We start from the raw sequence: 18,500 nt of genomic DNA, 5'->3' as shown, positions 1-18,500 counted from the left end.
CTAATTTATTTACTATCTGCAGTTTTTTATTTACAGCTTTTTTCTTACTATTTACAGTCGTTTTATTATTATTTACAGTTTTTTTTTATTTTTTACAGAAAAATAACTGCCAGTTTGATCAAGCTATCGATTTACGATAATATTCAGCTTTTATTCTTTTGGTACCGTGGATCTGTCCGCTACTCGCAAAAAGGTTATCAAATCTGAGCATTCAAGTTGCCAGGCTCTCCAGGAAAGTATTACAATGTGTGCTTGTACGGGACCAAGCTTAACGGGGACCATAGGCGGGCCTATGGCCGCATTACGTGAATATATTTTCCTATTTTGAACTTGCGTCAGCCCACCAAGATGTTGGACGCGGGGTCAGAAAAATGGCAAATGGAACATGAATGTTCTTTAAAGTCGTCTAAACATACGCTCTGTTTCATAATAACCTTTACCTATCATTGTCATTTATCCTACCATTACATGAAATGTGAGATTTTACACTGAAATCCAAGTGTATTTTTTCGAATCATGCCTGGGTTTACCGTCAGCTGTTACAACCGAATTCACACATAGCCACAAGAGTCTTCTATACGAGGTGTCCGTATATACGTATAGACGGCATGGCCGCTTTGCTGTGTTCATCGGGCGCTTTCTGCTTTCACGGATATCGATTTCATCTATATATTGTATGCAAATTAAATTTCATTTCTGCATTCTGGCAGCCGTCTGCTTAATGCGTAACTTTCCCTAGATTTTTAGGGACACAGAAATTTGTATTGCCAGGTATTAAGTTCAGTGGGGTGCCCAATTCACCCATTGGAAACATAACATGGTGTAGCTTAGCATGTGTTACGCAATAGAACGTCCTCACGGAAACCAGCTGACACATTTGATTAAGCAGCGCGGACTGCTACGTATTCGCTTAATGCTCAAGGAGAAAAGCAAACTGTAGAATACTTTACGCGTCGGATGCCTCGGCATACAACGACATGTTTATCCAGCCACAAAAATACGCTCGTTTTTTATACAAGTAATTCTGCCCTAGCGGAAAATCTCATCGGATCAAAATCGAAATGAATGAGTAAGTCTTTTGAGCTATATTGCCCGGTTTGTGATTATCGAAGTTTTTTCTTTCTATCATATCTGTAGTACGCCAAAATAATGCATCGAACTTTTCAAAGTAGTGCGGTTTTCCAATATGAATTTCGACGAAATGGTGACATTTTCTGCTTCGTTCTGGACCTAAGTACGATACTACAAGAAATACATTTACTTTCAGGAAGCGCAAACCCTGTAGGTATTTCAACATGCACCTGTTTCGAGTTTTCCAACACTTGTCATTTTTATTATAGACTTTGTTTATTAACAGGTGTATCCAGTCGCATCACCGAACGAGCCTGACAATATGCCTTAATTTCCGATATGTTAATTCGTCAACGTGAAGAATCGCGAACTAAAAAGTACGCATCAAAATGACCTTCCTACGCTGTTATAATATACTTGAACTTCCGAGCTCACGTGAAGCTCTATCGTTTAACGGTTGAGCACGTTCGGCAAGCCCTATAACAAACAATAATATATTGAAGATTAGCATGGCAACGTGGACTTTTTTCTCCTCCCACCGCGCGTGATTTAAATAAAAGTGCTCGAATTTACAACCAGAAACTGCAGAACTACTGAAGTCACCGTAACAATTGCCAGCAGCAATGATCGTAATTAAGGTGTGCACAAGTTATTACCTCACGAGTCATTTCCATAGTAACGACGGCATAAACTTCTTGCGGTTGGACCATAAAGGAACCGTTTTGTAATCGCGCTCGCTTATATAATTCTTTAAGTGAAATGAGATCATAGAAAAGTATCAATAGGTAAAATAAAGTTGATCAATTAAAGTAATTAGGAATACGCTTTATGGAAGAAACTTTTAATGTAACTACATATTTAGCAAGAAAATTTACCTTTATTCTTTCTGGTCTGGGAAATTTCTTTTCCCCATATCATAGGCTCTTATTCATGCTCCCTACCGTTTACTTCAGTACCGTTCTTTGACGTTGCTTCTGTTTAGCATTGCCGTGCTATAGCTCTACTATATAGACACATGGTTTGTTTCGTGCTGGGAGCCAGCCGTCTCAATTGGATGTAGCGGCGACCTGATACCCGAAACATTTAGGTCATTTAGGTGTACCTACTTAGAAGGAATTGAGTGTCAAGAACTGGCCAAAAGTAAAGAAGTTATGATAAATAGAAAGATTGCAAGCGTGCATAAGGGTAAATCGTTCAGCTACTCTACATATCGCTTCGCAATGGCCATGTACCCAAAGGCGCAGCATTTAGGACGTAGCCTGGTCTTTCGCACATGAGTTTCTATCCACTTCTTACAAATTAATTTTCTTTTGTCTTGTATGGAGTCATTCGGTTCACTCTGGATCAATGTTGTGGCCTAGGTTTGAACCCGGACAGAGACAGGCTTCGTTTTATGCTGGAAGTCAGCCAGCCAGCCAGCCGTCTCTCTAATAGAATGTCTAACCGCGATACCGGACATAGAGGTCAAGATAATTTGATCTATTATCTTACAGCGTTGTTTAGTTACATTTGTTTTATTCTTTTGGCTGTTTTTCATTTACGAATGGTTACAATACTTTCTGAACACGCACTTCATCCCTTAACAGAGTCGTAACTATCGGCGGGCTTCAAGAGTCGAAGGCCGCATTAAAAGAAAATAACATACGAACAGAAAGTAGTGTCCTCTCGTAAATGCAAAAATTGAAAAATTCAAGATGCCGATATTTTTTGTTAACTTTTCAATACATTTAGTACTCAATTGGCTACTTTGTTTTAGCTTCTAAGTTTAGTAATTTATTTGAGTCGTTCATTATAACCAGTAGTTACGTACTATACTTGTCTTCCTCCTCTCTCAACAGTGTGTTCGTTTGAAAGTTGTAGATGAAGTTCAATCAAGGTCGACCGTTAGCACTGCAAAGAAAAGGCATTTATTTGCTTCATTTAGTAATCACTAATTATTGGATAAAATCCATCTAGCAAGTCATTAACGTTGATCTCTTTCCTCTGTCTTTTTATTGATGTTCCTGCTGCTGCTGCTGCTGGTCTAGTATTCATTTTTTCAAGACCACCTAGATGCCCGAATGAAAAAATTTGTTCAATATGCACTACTACACTGTATCTTTAAACGAAGCCTTAATTTATATAAATTCATATTTATTATTATATATTTGTATTAATATTCACTGGTGAAACCAATGTATATAGGTATAAACAAAGCTGCAAGTACTGAAAAAAAATATGTAGGTGATAGCACGCATTTAGCGTTCTTTCCAGGTGAAGCAAAAAAATAATATTAACGGTGTTAATTTCCTCGTTCACAAAATAAGAGTGTGGATTTGACAGTTTGAACTTTAGAATTCAATTGTCAAATCGACATTTGCAACGAGCTCATTAAAACAGTAACGGCGGATGGTCTTTCTTCGGGCGTCGTTTGCTACACGTCGTCGCAGCAGTTTGTTACACGGGTGAAAATAACGCAAGTGACGTAATCGGCGCTTTACTTCATTTCAAATACGCCAACTCTAGAAGCGGCGTGCACCAGGGTTAAACTTACAATGTCAAGTGTAACAGCATTATTTTGAAGCGACAACATTCTTTCAGTTTTTTTTTTTTTTTTACTAATATTATGTGTACTTTAGAACTGAGAAGTTTCAAAAAGCAGTTGTCTTTAAGTTGTCTCAGCCTTATCGCAGTCGTCTCAGAGATCAACTGACTTACTCCGACGCGTAACACCATAATCATTCGTAGGAAATATTTAAAAAAAATTCTTCATTTTCATCAGTTAGATTTTGCGTTTATTTCATGATACAGGTGAATTTTTTGGACTATTCAAAGCAATGCTATTTAAGTTATCAAGTTATAAAGGTAATTTTGCCTTTCCTTGGTACTAAACGAAGGCAACTGGAGGAATTTGACTCTAAGGGGTGCGCTAAAATAGAGATCTTCAAGACATGGCAGTGGCGTTTGAGTGCGTCATTAAGATCTGTTTTCTGTGAGAACACAATTCAGTCTGAACTTTTTTCAGGTCATGTGAAAATCTTTCATTCAAAGGTCATGATATAGCTCAATAAACGCGTGAGCCTGTTTGCTTAGGTAATGTTCAGTACTATGTGTAAGTAACGTCCTGCCTTAGAAAAAAGTATTTACATTGATCCAGCTAGTTCTGCGATATCCCCTCTGTTCTTTTGACTTAGCTGTTCACCAACGGTCAGTCGAATTAACTTGTATCCGTAAAAACCAGAAATTAAAAAATTAGAAAAAAATTAAAAATTAATTTTTTCATATCTAAATACTAATAACGTTAATCATGTGTTTCATTAACTCCAATCGGAGCCTGTACACACTAAATGAAAGCACTGCTATCTTTATCTAATATTTGTCTGTTTGATTTAACAGCGCAACACATTGTTTACCTATTACATTCTACAGTTTATGAATGCGAAGCGCCTTCACATCATTCAGTTAATATGACTGAAGTAAAATGAGGGTACACATCTAACGGCTGCGCTTTGATGCATATCTGACTGCACCGCTACCCTGTAAGTTAAGGAAAAACGTAATGTCATCCTTAACTACATGCTAACATCAGACATTTGCCTGTACGTCTTCTTCGATCACTAATCAAATATAGCCGCTTCTTCTAGGGTGGTAAGATTTGCCGCATTCTGCGTGATTATAACTTAGACCTGCGAATTGACAGGTTATACAACCAGAACACGCATGCTGCTACACCATATGGTGTGGCAGTTAATTACACTCCTTGCTATTATATATTATTATTATTATTTAATTATATAACACTAGCAATCGTAACGGTGAAGGGCTGATTGCTGGATGTAGCGCTGGAACTTAATGAACAGAAGAAGTTCTATTAGCAGCAGTCGGGGTACGAACAGCGATGGCAAATCATGCTTTTCGAAGGCCAAACAGCGGTAGAAATTAACAGTGTAGAAATTCTAAACGGCATCGACATCCAGACAGACAGACAGACAGACAGACAGACAGAAAAATGCGTAGACATTATCTGCGAAGAGATAACTGTTATCGGCCTTATTGATTCCGAAATCGCTGTTCCCTGTTGACACTGTTCGGGTCTTGGATCCATTTTGAAGCTGTTCGCTCTGCCTTTCAGGTCCATAGAAATCTGACAGCAACGTTAGGGTGCCTCGTGGCAATCTTGAGAGTCGTAAAATAGCCCAAGGCAACAGAGGCATGATGCGAAATGTGTTAGAAAATCTCAGAGGAACAGTTGCCTGTGGTCAATCATGTGTACCTTTGACGGTTTGAGTTCATCGCAGTAACTAATACAATTGTAAGGATATTTACTGGCATTGTGTAAACCTTGTACCTGCGGAGGAGCTTTAACGCACGTATTAGCTATTTTAATTTAGGACTCATTTTAAGCGAATTATTTCGCCTGATGTAGACAATATTTTTCGGGCTTGCTCATATCCTTTCTGTGCTTCACACACAAGGTGATGAAACGGGTTTTTTTTTTTATTCCTACAGATTGTGTAGTATGTTTCGTTGTAGCGATTTAAAACACCGGCACTTACGCTAAAGAAATTTAAATATATCTAATATTCACAATTGAAAGATATTTTCCTCAAATTGTCGTTTTTAAACGTCATTTTTTGCCCGTTTTGGTAGTGTTACCCGGTCTCGGGTGTGCGCGATTGGAAGCTTCATTGTAAAGCGCTAGTAGGTAACAGGCTAGTAGATAACAAACGGAAAACCTTCTTATTCCGCGGTGCCCTATTTCTAGCCTAACTACTATCAGCTAGTGCATCAACAAACAAGTTCGTCTATTTTTGTCATTGCACTTATGTATGTATGTTCTGGAAGAGCAGGCGAACCAGGATGTATTCATTATCATATTAGACTAGCGACGTACTTCTTGTACAAAGAAACATCGGTTAGAGGATGTCCTCTTCGCGTGCCAATTTTTCCGCACCCCCAAGACGAATCCTGTTATTGGTCTTTTTTCACATGTAAACATGAATGCGTATGGCTGAAAAGTCGCTTAGGGCACCCATTGAAAGGCGCAAGGCTAGCATTGTTAGTTTAACTTAGATAAAATATCCATTGAGATACTTTCAAGGACCTGGAACAGTTCATAGCCACTAGAACGATAGGACTGAACGACGCTTTCTGTGTCGTGCTTAAATGTGACTGAAAAAGTATGTCGTGTAGTTGGTTCGTGAAGATAACGTGTGATGAAAAAAAGTGATGGTATTATGAATTATAGAATGATTATGAAAATTTTGGTCGTAGATACTGTCCAAACGTTTGCTTTATAGACACCTACTGCATCCTATTAGCTGTAAATAATAGTATTGCTAGTGAATGACAGTGCTTGATTTAAAGTACGATCATCGTATTAATGTACAGGTGTCGCTTATGTAGTTTAATATCTAGTATAAATTGCTGGGTTCATGCACGTTTGTTTTGGATGTCTTTCGTAAGCAGCTTGCAGCGAGCCCATACGCTGAGGAGACGCTAACAACTACACAGTGTAACTGTAGAAAGTTTGTCACTCTAGTGCTTTTCTCCCCAAAAACTTTGCACAGTATAAGCATCCTTGTCCTCATAGAGACTTGGGCAAATGAATTTAACACGTTTGAATTTTGAGCACTGTTCCGCAAAAAAAAAGTAGCGGATCAGGCTGCCCCAGTAAAGACATTTTCGTATTCTACAGTCTTAAGACAAGCAACCTGAGGCCATGTCTGGGGGAGACTAACGTCATTGTCTTATGTGGCCGATGGCTAAGTCTCGTAGCAGCTTAAGCTCGGTCAGCTGAATTGGATTCAACCTTGGTTCGTCTGTGGCTCGCGGTTGATAAATAGTTTATTTCACTTCGGCACCGACTGTTCGAGGTCATGCAGGGAGTTCGGTTATCGATATAGTCGCGATAAAGATAACGAAGAATAGGGTAAAGTTTCTGGGTAAAAATTATTTTCTGTGAGAAAGCGCAAACGTTCGTACTCACATGTCAATGGCGATAGACCTCACTGTTTATGTTGCATTTGCGCGGATTGGCAAACAACGAGTTCCGTCGCGACGCCCAGGTGTAAACAAGTTCTTGGACCTTACCTGAGTTATCCGTATACCTGACGTGATGAATGCCGAAACTGTTTCGGATTCTTCTCAAAATCTGATAAAACAAAGTCCACAGGATACTTGAAATCCTCCAGCTTTTTTGTCCCCCCCCCCCCCCCCCGAAAGCACGGGCCACCATTTAACTACACTTACAGAACGTCCAGGTTGCCTTCATGCTTAAGGTCGAGGTTCAACCCAAGTCCTACTTTTAAGCCTTTATTTTTAACAATATCTGCTAAAAAATGTGAGTATTTCAAAAGCAATAATACTTTGAACTTGAGCCCCGTTGTCGCTGATACAGAATGTTAACTATACAAGTGGCTGACGCATTACGGAAACTCCGCAATTTGCCCGATTAGCTCCTCGGCCTACATAAATCACTTCCTTGAGATGCTTACGTTAAGGAATACAACATCATTCGCGGTATCCTTTTTTGCGGCAGCGTAAGAAGAGGAGATCTTAAAGCAACAAAACTTCATGGTTGCAGGTACTAATACGAGGTCTTGAAAGTCTATATAACAAGCAACCTGCCCATTAAGATAGAGTCTACAACGAGTCACTGTCGTTCTGGCACCATGCTGAGCGGCACCAGTTTATATATTAATATAATTCCAGCTCAGTGAACGGATGCTATTAGTAATCCCTGTGGGAAAGAACGCCTGAACCTTGCCTCCATCATGATGAAAAATAGCAAAGAAAAGCATTTCTTATAAGCTGCTCTCTGACTGGCTGACTAAAAGGTTAAACGAGTATACAGCAAGCGTACGAGGTTATACTCATGCTTGCCGAAGTGAGGGCCTCTGTGAGCGTACTTGACTTTCTCGCTATAATTCTATAGGAAAACAGAATAATCATCGACGACAAGATGGCCGAACCCTCGCTCTTCACACTGACAAACGGCACAACCAAGGAAAATAACCTAAACGCAGTCTTACACCCCATTTTACCGGAGGACTTCCCTAATCAACTAAGAGGACCGAGACACTCAGTCGATGTCATCTTGAACGTAAGCGACTTAATGATACTTACGTTGAAGAGATTTCACGTCTAGCAAGTTCTACCCCGGTTTTACGCGGCAGTCATAGATTCGTGAATAACCGTAAATTTTGCTAAAACAGAGGCGATCAAAAAAAAAAAGGCAGAACAGCAAGCACTGAGCTCGCCAGGTTGCCTCTTATCTATGTGAACCGGTTTCCGTATTTGGGGTTCAACTGTACACGTCACCAAGAGATGCAGAAAGGCAGCGGTAATGATGAACTCGCTCTATCGCTTGTCTTTCGCGGCCGCTCTCAGCTTTTTCGATATCATTTTCGATTGCAGGGTATGGGATACACGCCATTTGGGAACAGCAATCTCAGACGACTGAATACCATCAAAGCCGCTTCACAAAAAGAGCACTGAGACTACACGCACAGATTCGGAATCCCTCAGACTCGCCACTGCTGTCTCAGGGCCTACGTTATTGTTTTGAGTTCCCAGCAGCTTTCAAATGAACTGGCAACAAAGATTGGCATAGATTTATGCGGATTATCTTTGCCTTGGGTACAATGGGTGGAAAAGGACGCATTGACTAAATAGACACGTCGTTACTTGCTTTGTCGTGCATGGGTTCCACCATGCTTTCTTCAAAGAAAATTTAGTTTCCACGGGACTGACATATAGGTAGTTCAGATGCGGAAAATTATGATTATATCGCTCGTTGCGCACTTATGTCATCCTTAAAACGTTTGCCAAGATGGGCAACTTAAAGCCACAACAAATTATAATCTCGAATGTTAGTAGACTAAGCTGCCTTACTTCCTATCTGCTATGTTTTCTTACCTTCATAATAAAGGTTACGGTAACTGTTTGTACACTACACTCACATGCACTCGTTATCTACGTGAAAATATACTCAATAGGTGTTCTATGAAATTACAATCTCACGATAAATAGAACAAACGTCAAATTTAAGATAAGTCAAACTTTCAAATTGTTGCCCATCGTCATCTATGTTCTAGCCGTCACAAAGCGTTTTTGCATCTGGCTTCTGATATGCTTGAAAAACAGAAACTTGTCCGATCTTCTATTACTTTAAAAGACAACAGTGTCATCTTCAACCGCATACAGTTAAATAGCTAAAGCATCATCTACTTAGCACAGTGATTACTATTAAATAAACAAGGCCAAAAGCTGCCATGGATATATGTGCCCGTTTAGCACAATATGAAGTGTAAACCGCTTCTGGAAAATGATAAGAATCCGATGAAAAAAAGATAGACGTTCTCATCCACAAAGAATCCCAATGCTTCGTTCTCCCATGGCAACTATATTCTTCATTCTAAATTCCAGAAGTTTCAACTTTAGCTCTGTCCCAGTGTACACACGGTTCATTATTAATCATTGAGATTTCGGGTCTTTTGTCGACAATTCCTTTTTTCTATTAATCGCATGTTGTTTTGCTGCATTGTGTCTATACGTAAAAACATTACGTCTTGTAGACAACGATGCTAGACAACTTTTTCCCGTTGTCACTAATCTCAAGCACTGACTATATCTACGTGTTAACGTCCATTAGCAAGCGGGGCGTGCCCACTGACGTTCATTAATTTTTGGCTGCAATAGCCTTAGGAAGGCTGAGGTTTAAATTTCGGTTACAGCGTATAGTGAAGTTACGTTTTACTGTGGAAGTTGATTGACATTTCTAAAGCCGTTTCAGGTCAAGGCCGGAATCGATAGAAAATGTCCAACCCAAAAGCTGAAGTCGAAGTATTCAACCACGAAAGCGTTGCTTAGGAATGACCTAACCTATTGCCTACCTCGCGATGCTATAGTTGATCGCAAACGCTTCGTGTAGACGTATCGCTTTCAACTTGCTCACTCCTTCAGTCTAAGATTCAATATGGTGCGAACTTGTTGTCTCTAAATAGTGATACGATTATTGCGATAGAATCGGTAGTAAATAGGGGGGCATTCAGCGAAATTGCAATTATACTCCTTATGAGCATGGAATGATTACGCGGAAAGCCATAAATACCTACAAGAGCTCTGCCTAACTGATATGTTCAGTCGCATGTCGACGAAAAAGGGCTATTTTCTACATATAAATTGTAAATAAGCAAAAAAAAAGGTTCAGAAAGCAGCTGATAGTTGTTGTCGTCGCATGACGCGATCTAATAAATTCTTGATTTGGCTTTTCACCCTAATTTAGTGAGCTATACCATCATAACCTGTCTCGATACCTTGTTGGTCGTTATTGATATTTATTTTCGGCAGTTGCCTAAGCGTTTTCTTAGAGAACAGTCGAGTTTTTCAGCTATTGGTCAGCAATTCGATTGGCTAAAGATTCAAAATTATGGCCACACACAAACTGTTGTCGATTACCAATATTTGTTTGTTCTTTCCTATCAGTTGGCGTTAATAGTTATTTGTTGACCGTCGGCCAACAAACATCTGTCAAATGTGAAATTTTCGCAAATACTTTTTCGTCGGTCCTTGCAGCTGTGCCTGTTAAGTCAATGCGAATATTATTGGCCTTATCATATGTCGCCGTCACAGCTCCTGACCTTCGGACGGATCGGTGAAAGTGATGTTTTTTAAGCGTCCATCGTTCTTCGTAGTAGCGCCTTCTCACAGATCCGCCCCGTATGGCTCACAAAGTATGAATATATACATACATATCTACATATGTGTATGCACACACAAATATACAGACAAACACATATATTCAGTACACGTACGGCGTGTAGTAACTGCTATAAAGGTCCACTTTTTAATATATATATATATTTGTATGCAATCACTGATCTCATACTACCAGTAGTAACAGCAGTGGAATATCAGGGCAGCGATATAGAAACCGAAGCGTATACCAAACAGCAAAGAAATACTATAAACGAATTATATTCAGTAGCAAACGAGGAGCTGGAGGGCAAAGGGAAGACGGGCTGAACGAAGCAAATTTATAAAGATGCCGAAATTTGAAGGCGGAATTGGCGAGAGCGTTAAAATGATCTACGGCTGAAAATTAATATAATATTAAATTTTGTTTTAGAAAATTATGTGATCAGAGCCAGGACGTCGCTTTTTAGTTTAATAATTCCCGGTCAGCGGTTTCATAACACCGGCAAGCGCTATTGCATTTTTCGTCTGAAATAGGATTAACGCTTTCGCCTCCCATCACTAACTTAGGAATTATCCTTATTACTAAACTATTTTAATGACATGTTTTTTTCATAAAGGTGGCAAATTTCTCAGTTGTAGAAAAAAATGTCGGTAACTGTACACAAAACAAATCAACTTTCGTTCGGCTGTACTTCGAATGGAAATGCCGACGGAAATCTCTCAATCGAACAATATGCGTTTTCGATGAGTTCGGTTAAATTCATACATACATTTACATAAGAGCTGCGAGTGAGTTTTCTATTAAAAAAGAAAAATATGAACTTTTTTTATTGTTCCTTTTTATATGATACCCATCGCACATTAGAAGGATCACAAGTGAACTATGAATGTTGCGAAAAACAACACGAAACGTTCAAGTCGTCCTTGAAAAACATAAACTAGTTTATATTCAATATAATTAACTTTTAGTAATTCAATATCGTAGCTAAGTAGCGATTTGAAAATCAAGTGTGTAGACCATCCGAGCCAGACGGCTCTTTATCAGATGTGCACAGGTCGTCAGACAAAGTCCCTTAAGCTAGCATTAAACGTATCGACAGCTTAGAACTGGCGAATCTTAGTAAATTTACTCATGTACTATTCGGGAGAGGACCTACACATGATACCGTGTGTGATGGTTTGCTTCATTAGGTAACATCGAAACCTAGAAGAACTTCCGATCACACCATATCTGAACTAGCAACCTTCAATCTCAACTGCAACTGGCCATAGCGAGATTTATCCATTATGGGTTTCACAGAGTTCAGATAGTAGAGCATTACATATAGGCAGATAACAGCGCGGTTATATGAAACAATAAGAGAACAACGGAGCTAAGGGGGAAGAATAGAAACATCGTAGAGCAGATCTAAGTATGTCCAGTGGTTCACTTGAATTTATCGTTTCGTCCTATTTCACCCAGCTCACTTGGGCTCCTGTGTTTAAAATGGTTTACTAAAAAACAAGCTGTTATAAGGAAATTCGTTTAACTGCTACAAAATCAGTTACATCTCACAGTAAATAAGGTTCTATATTTTTGAAATGTAAGACCATTGGCTATATATATATATATATATATATATATATATATATATATATCTATCTCGAACTGTTTACTTGAGAATAAATTTCGACGTGACAAACGTTCGTTATGCTGACTCGTTTAGAGACAGTAGGCCATTGCGGTAATATCAGGCGAAAACGGTTTTGCCCCCGCACCTTAGGCTGCCGAATGGTCCGAATCTTGGAAATAATCTAAAGATCACATTTGCTACTATATTCGCTTGAGACGCGGCTTGTGCATTGGAGGTTTTATCTATAGCATTACTTCGTAAATTGCATAACTGACTAGTCTGTACCTGCTTCCTTTTTTCTACATATAATAGTAGATCAATAGATAAAATGAGGGAGAGTTATATGGAAATCGGCTGAAATTAGCAAAGAGCAAAAACAATTTTGTTCGTGGCTTAAAAAAGATTAGCCAAAAACTGGTTATCGATTGGCAGTCGGAACCAGCGCCAAGTACGATGCAACCTCAATCGCAGAAGAGGCCGAGGGCTTTTTGAATGATTGGGTAACATCTACAAGTATAGTACACTCTAGACTGCGAGGCATTTAGAAAACACGATTATCTAGAGGAAATTGCAATCGATCCTCTGAGTTCCGCAATATACGTATACAATATAGGTTGCCCAACCGGTGGCGTATCGGTACTGTGTTAGCACTGCATTGGTGACGGAAGACACCTGCATCGTCATTAAAAAGGAACGAGTGAATACCATAGCCATGTGCGTTTAATAATATGTAATAATGTACATTACAGATGAATGCGAAGAAGGGCAGGTTTTGATAGAACGATGAATGCTCAAGGGTCTAGATTACGCTGTATCAGGCTAGCGTGAAGCTGTTATATAACCACTTTTACCAGCTTCAGGTGCTCTATAAACCCATCGCAAATTAAGAAAGGCGCAGACATACACACTAACAGGATATCCATCTTCTTCGATGAGCGCAAATGCCCTCTTATGGTTAATTCGGGTAATTCGTAACATGGCTAATCCGCACTACGTACTCTGCACAGCTTGATAGTTCAAAAGACCCCTTCGAAAATACTGGCGCCTGATAATACAATTTTTAAGATATGCCTGCGTTTTTGATCGGAGAATGACTAATCTGCAATGCGATTTCACGGTGCACGATATCGTTGAAACGATAGAACTTTTTCCGAATGACAAATCCTCACCAACGGACGATATATGAAATGGACACTGCAAAGAGGCGCCTGTATTAATTCCATGCTGTTCAATACCTGTTTATATATCGAGAACTATACCACAGGGTTGGGAGGGAATACATGCAGATACTTATACTAAAAAGCACACGAAGCGTAAGAGGCCCAAAATCATGGTGGAGAGTAGCAAAGAAGAGCAATGTATACTTTTGACAAGTCTTCCAGGATAATCATTGATTCCATATCTCAACTACGAAGGAACATTGCCTGACAAACAACACAGCTTTCGCGTGCAAGACGATCCATTATGTCGGCATGTTTACTAATTCTGGAAAATGCCGAAAAGGGCCTCGCATAAAAAGCTACGTTTGTCTATAGTGTGTTTGTCGACTTTTGGGCTATCGTTCAGGATCACGAAGGTAAGCACTCGAAAAACTCGCGTATTTGCAAGTCCTAGCAAAGATTATGAATATATACTAAGGGCCGTACTGCAACAAACAGCGGCGTGAAAGAACACGAGCTTCTTTTACACGCAAGTAGCTTCGCTCAAGATGATAAGCCGAGTCGTCAACTATTTTCTCTTGTGATGGCCAGCGTGCTGCAACAGGTAGAAAAAGACATCCATTAGTGGACGTCGTAATATATATGGACGATTTTACTCTATACAGCAGCAATCGATTTTATTTCCAACAGACCCTAGCTTGTCCATTGACGTCTTCGACATGGGATTAGAGGTTTACACACAAAAACCAGAAGCCATGGAGTTCCAACGAAGAGAGTAGCTGGCCAGATCGGGCACAGTTGGACTTAACGGACGAATCCTACATTACCTAAATAGCTTCACGTCGACACCAAAATCGTTTGGAACGCATGTGGAAAAATAGTGTGCAAGGGACTAATTTTAACAATATGGATTAGCAGCTTGCAGGACTATCACTGAAAACTACGTCGGAGCTGTTTCAGGTAAAAGATGTTTACTTACGTCGTTACCGAGCTCAATGATGAAAGAACCAGCGCTGACATATAACAGCTTAAAACTAAAAACTGGGCGAACGTTGGTTAAAAGAAAAAAAAAAACGTTGGCTCTAATTTGATTCTCGATTTCGGTTTTCCCTGTCAAATATTGGACAGAGCAACGTTTGACGAAAAAATCGCCCCCACCAATAAAATGCGTTGCGTATAGGCCGATTCGTTAATACCGAAAATTCCATCAAAGATTGAGTGGTATCGATAGCAGTCATTTCACAAACGTCCCAAGGGGCCTCACTGAAGATAGATGTGATGCACAGAAGAACAAAGAGTTCTGGTTGCCCATCAGTCGTTCATTGACTAAATGGATGACCTTAACAAGATGTTGCACATTAATTAATTGGCTAGTATGAACTCGAGCGTATTCAGCGCTGAGAACAGTTTCTTTTTTCGGTTCTGGTAAACTTTTTGTCTTGTTATATTCGTGCAGAAATCATAACTGCTATATAAGGAGATTTAATTTTGCAACGTGACGAAACACCGATAGCTCGTACAAGGGAAAGTAACGCGCTGAATATAAACAATATACTGTCCCGCTACTTTTTTCTGCACGCAACAGATGGCTAAACTTAGAGTAAGGTAGACGTTGATCGTTCTAATTACTGCCTCGGTAATGACCATAGGTTTTTCTTTATTTTGGCATACGTGTGCGCTGACTCACTGAACGACGTGACAGTACCTGAGTGCCAAATTCAGGAATCGTCGTCTTAGTTTCGCCAATACGCATCCGTACACAATGAAGCAATCACAAGTCCTGTGTACTACATAAGCCAGAGGTCGGAGGCCGCATTGCATTTGAGATGTATCTTCCTTTGACGAACCTTGTAAAGTTCTACTCGTTTAGAACCTATTCATAGCTCTGCATAAGACAAACCGTGCTTTGAGACTGTGATGTGCTACTATATATACACGAGTCTTCGTTCTAACTCGATTTCTTAAGAACAGACAAAGTTAGGTCAAATTTTTTTTCAAAAGGGCAACAAGGACAAGGTTGCTGTATTACTTTTAAATTAGGCTACATCTGAGAGAAAAAGCGACGCTTGTCATTCTATTCAGATGTCTTTAGCTATATTAGGTTTGTGACACTTGGATGCAAAAGCGGCAGAATAAGCCCAGTGTAAAGTAAGACGTGCAGTTGATAAAAAATATTACTTAATTTACAATAATCTAACAGATATTGCTTGAATTTCTTTGAACCGGGCTTCCCTAGTGGCACCTGGTACTCTATGTAGACTTGAAAAAGTGTAAGTTTCTCTATTAAAGGATAATAAAAAAGTAGTACTACCCGGTTCAGCGATCCCATCCGGTTCGCTCCAGAGTGCTTTGACACTGAATTAAGAAACGTATGCCTTGCTAAATCGGGTCTACTCGGGCGCATCTCAGCAATCAACAATATTGATTACATTCACGTGCGAGCTTATTGAATAATAAGCTACACTCTTGCTCAATCGACATAACAACAAATAAGCCCATGTAATGTAAGGTACTGGCGCTTGCGCAGTTGGTGTCTTTTGTTCGTCGTTAGATGGCGCCACCTTACGTATCAGAATACACTGGAGCTGAACATTTTGACGAGTGATTATATCATATATTTACGTATTTCTTAATATTGATTCTATTGTTATAGTTCTACGTCGACCAGGATCTGTGAAGCCTATTTTATGTTATCCTATCGAGCATGGCTTACATAAATAGTTATACAATAAATAGCTGACTACTAAAGTAGACTATTCTTCCTATTGTTTGTATGATAAGGCACAGAAACCTCATGACAGAATAGATCTCAACTAATGATGATATCAAGAAGCCCTAGAACACACTTAGCATGACTTTGTAACTTAAGTTAGTACTAAAACTATAATAGTCAATACATGTACTTAACTTCGTAAGTAGTATTTAAAATAATTTGAGCAGTAGAAAGATATAAAAAAAAATACTTTGCAACTTATTGGTGGAATTGATCTCGATCTAGATTTTCTCTAAAAAAGAAGATAATTAAGTATATTTCAACGTATTAACTTGACAAATAGGCACGTGCAGCCTAAGAGATCATTGTTTTGTCTGTTACCTCACCGTGTGAATTTCCGCCAATCATGAAACTTCTTTTCGTTTTCATTGTAGGCGCAATATTCGTGCTCACCTGAAGCGCTTATATATAGATATACATATATGCGTATATAAGGTGGATTAAGCTTAAGTGAAGAGTTCACTATTACGAGCATTTCATTGAAAGTGCGAGTGTTCGTTTAAATCAGGTGGTGAAGGGGGTATCATCGTGATGATTGTCGTTTGTGTTCTCGAAATCTGTTTGAGTACCACTGTTTGTATCCTGTACATATCTGTGTGTCCGTCAGAAGCGGTATTTGAGTAGTGTAGACTACCTCTTGCAGTCCATAGCCTCACGACGATCTTATTTTACTAGACGACGCTTAAACAAAGAGGATAGTTTTAATGTGGCATATTACAAATGCACATAGGATTGGCATATCTGTGCAAAACAGGACTTTTTCCTGTATTGAAAATACGCAAAAGCTATATTGTACTGGGCTCTCCGAAGCCATTTGCAAGCGGACACAAATAAGAGCGTCATGACATCAGAACTTATTTATATTCAGGAAGAAAGTTATTGCAGTTGCGTTCCTCACGTGGGGATGTCTGCACGAATTGTGTAAAACGCTAGAATATCCAAAATGCTCATAGATAATCGTATGCAATCTGTCGCGTTTGTTGCCGCGGGCGCTGATGCATCGCAAGGGGCCTTGAGTTAGAGCCTTGTGGGTCATATTATTTTAGCAAAACATTATATTTGATAATAAATACTTCTAAATAATTTTATTAATGGATTAGACCCTATGGGAGTGAATCATTATAATTACTACCATTATTATGGTAAAAGTGATATTAGGATTATTTTTATTAGGATTGATCGATTAAGTATCTTGTTATCGAATCATTGGCCTATTGTTGGATTATGCGGAAATAAAAATCGAAATTAGCTAAAAACTGTGTCTACTACACACAGTCGAACGTGATCTTTACCCTTAGTTAGATGTTATAAAAAAGACTTTGGCAAGAAGTTGCCCTTACCAAGTTTCTTAGGCGCGCAACCAGTTGTCCAGGCAACTAAAGAAGTAGAACTTTTAAAAATACTGCCTTGCGCTCAATTGGTACAAGGCTTATTGCATGGAGGCATAATCAATCTTTCGCACAACTTACTGAGACAGTTCAATGAGAGACTATCGAACGCTGGAAATATTACAGATTATTGATTCTTTTTGAAATCACATTCAAACGATGCCGCGCAACGACCGTTCAAAATAGGCCAATGATTAAATTAAAGCCGAAGTATTAAAACGACATGTAGATAAGCGAGTTAAATTTATGGGACGTTCGCTAAAGATCTATGCTGGTTATTACCCCATCTGTTGATCGTGAGCGTTTGTCGCTCTCACAACGCCGGTCATTAGCTGCGTCAACACTCTTTCAGCAAACGTTTTATGGCCGTCATTGCTAATATAGTTAGTGTTCTTCAGGATCGACGGAAACTGATGCATAGCCAAAAAAATCTAGCAAAAACACTCAGTGGACAAGAGTGCACCGCGGTCAAAAGCGAAGCCAGAAGCGAAAACATTCGTTCTGTTTTGGAAAACATCCAGTAAATGTAGGGTTGGCCGAATGCCAACTACCTGGATGTTTTGCCTTGTCAAACGGTCCCAACTTTCTGACCAGAGGGAAAGCATAGTCATCTTGACGGTCGTCGGACTGAGCAACAGGGAAAAATTAAGCAGTGATTTCCTGTTGAAGTAGTGGTATTCCACCAATAGGAGACTCTCTATATACACCTTTATTCGCGTCTGCCGAATACAATACCTTCTTGAGAACAAACGAAGGAAACTTACCATAGCAGTCTGAGAAGAATTTCCGTTTCGAATCTTAAAAGCGAGCATTT

At 39.4% G+C, this 18,500-nt stretch overlaps 1 long non-coding RNA gene across 3 annotated transcripts; it reads left to right on the top strand.

Annotated features, from left to right (window-relative positions):
- The first annotated feature begins 667 nt into the window (after window positions 1-667).
- Window positions 668-5,769, top strand: LOC111272186 (uncharacterized). Of its 3 annotated transcripts, none has more exons than XR_002687367.2 (3): window positions 668-1,069; window positions 1,358-1,709; window positions 3,099-5,769. It is a non-coding gene; the product is annotated as an uncharacterized LOC111272186 (long non-coding RNA). The 3 variants fall into 3 exon arrangements; XR_002687366.2 differs by lacking the exon at window positions 3,099-5,769 and adding an exon at window positions 2,910-2,990; XR_002687365.2 differs by lacking the exon at window positions 3,099-5,769 and having other exon boundaries at window positions 850-1,069; window positions 1,358-1,884.
- Window positions 5,770-18,500: the final 12,731 nt, after the last annotated feature.

This window comes from Varroa jacobsoni, unplaced genomic scaffold (assembly GCF_002532875.2).
Source record: "Varroa jacobsoni isolate VJ856 unplaced genomic scaffold, vjacob_1.0 contig01760, whole genome shotgun sequence".
Taxonomy (NCBI): domain Eukaryota; kingdom Metazoa; phylum Arthropoda; class Arachnida; order Mesostigmata; family Varroidae; genus Varroa; species Varroa jacobsoni.
Note: the sequence above shows the minus strand (reverse complement) of the source record. Positions and strands in the feature narration are given on the sequence as shown.